This window comes from Ctenocephalides felis, unplaced genomic scaffold, assembly GCF_003426905.1.
Source record: "Ctenocephalides felis isolate EL2017-DRISC unplaced genomic scaffold, ASM342690v1 CF-g0.4_SCAFFOLD_03572, whole genome shotgun sequence".
NCBI lineage: Eukaryota > Metazoa > Arthropoda > Insecta > Siphonaptera > Pulicidae > Ctenocephalides > Ctenocephalides felis.
The window spans coordinates 35,042,047-35,044,073 of record NW_020539726.1 but is presented as its reverse complement, the minus strand read 5'-3'; positions in this window follow the sequence as shown (position 1 = coordinate 35,044,073).

Sequence of the window (2,027 nt, the reverse complement as noted above, 5' to 3'; positions counted from 1 at the left end):
AATATATAATAAGTGTTTAGGTGCAGTTGAAGTATTTTACTTAAGACAAGTTAAGAATGGATTCAGCAATTCAGGTAAAATGTTAAAAAGTTATTCGTAAATTTAATTTTATTTTCACTAAATATATATATATATATATATATATATATATATATATATATATATATGACTTCCAATTGATCTCACATATACTTTTTCCAAATTCGGTCTCATTCGATCAGAATGACTTGAAACGTGAGGAAAACATAAAATTAGCAAATCGGATTTTTGGCGAAAACATAATTTTTTCTAATACTCTCATTAATTTAAATAGCTTAATAAATATTTTTTGGATTAATTTAAAATTTAATATGCTGTTAAGAAAATGGGTTGGACATTTTTTTTTGATTGTAGTAATAATATAGAAGACTATACTAGGGAAGAAACAAATACTGGAAATTGAATAAATTGATGAAAAAATACAAGAAGACATAAACAGAAGGCAGAAGTTAGAGAAGTAAATTGTAACGAAAAAATGATTTTAGGCAGATCGCTAACGAGAATAAGGTATCCTTTTTAATTATAAATTAGGGTGGTCCTTAATATGGACATTTTCGAATTGCTTCGCTCCCAAGGGCTCAAATGCTTCAAAATATTTTAAAAAAATCCTCTAAAAGTTTAAGCTCTTCATATTAACATTTAGATAGTGCGCAATTCGATTAAAAGCTTCGTATATTTATTAATAACATATGTCATTAAGTAAATTTATGCGCCATCTGTGATAGCAGACTTGTAACTTTGATGGCAATTTATTACTGATAATTTAAGCGTCAAGATCGCCAATTAAATAAATATTTTGCTGCAAATTAATTTTGATGCCATGATGAATGAATATTTTGTTAAAAAGTTCACACGGATTTAATTAGAGGTTAAGTGAATTATAACTATTTTTAAGTGCCATTATTTGAGTTCAGAGATGCTATCACAGATGGCGCAAGAATTTACTTAATAATAAATATACGAAACTTTAAGTGAATTGCGGACTATCTGAATGTTAATACTAAAAGCTAAAAGTTTTAGAGAGTATTTTTTTATTAATTTGGAAGCATTTGAGCCCTTGGGAGCACATAAATTCGAAAATGTCCATATTAACGACCACCCTAATTCACTAACTCACATTTTTCTTTATAACAAACATTCTAATAATTTTTTTAACTTCCCGTAGGGTAAGTTATAGTAATCGCAAAAAAATCGAAAATGAAAATTTTTATATATCTTTACGTTTCAGAGGTTTCTGAACATTTTGGCATGCCTTAGAAAAAATGGATGTATGTGTGTGTGTGTGTGTGTGTGTGTGTGTGCGTGTGTGTATGTATGTGCGGATACAAATTTTCGTCGAGGATTTCGGGAACACGGATCAACCGATTTGAATAATTCAAAAAACATTCGATTCGTATTGATAAGGAGACGTGCTGATTAGTTTTTGGCAAAGGCAGGTCTAGCCGTTCCGGAGATACGGGGCAAAAAGTGCCGAAAACGGTAACTCAGTTTTAAGAGAACGGAGCGTCCGATTTTAATAATTCAAAAAACATTTTACTTGTATTGACAAGATAAAGAATTGATCAAATTTCATAAAGGCAGGTCTAGCGGTTTCAGAGATCTAACGAAAAAAGTAAAAAAAATGCCATTTGACGGTCAAAAATGATCATTAGACATATGCACATCAAATTTTCAGATATTTTATAGAGATTTTGACAATAAGTATAAATTTTGTTTATTTTTCTATGGGTTCCGTATCAATGTTCACCCGTTAGACAGTGACGCCGCGCTTACGCGCTTTATATTGTCTCTATGCAGTTAAAGCAGTACGATTGCTTTGAAAAAACACGTTCAGAATTTCCAAAATATTTCAAATAAAGAAAACTTTTTTTTTTCAAAAAAAAAAAAATGTAAAAAAATTTTTTTTAAAAAAAATTTTTTTAAAAAAATTTTTTTTTTAAAAAAAAGTAATTTTTTGTTCAATTTATAGTTATCAAAAATCTTATTTT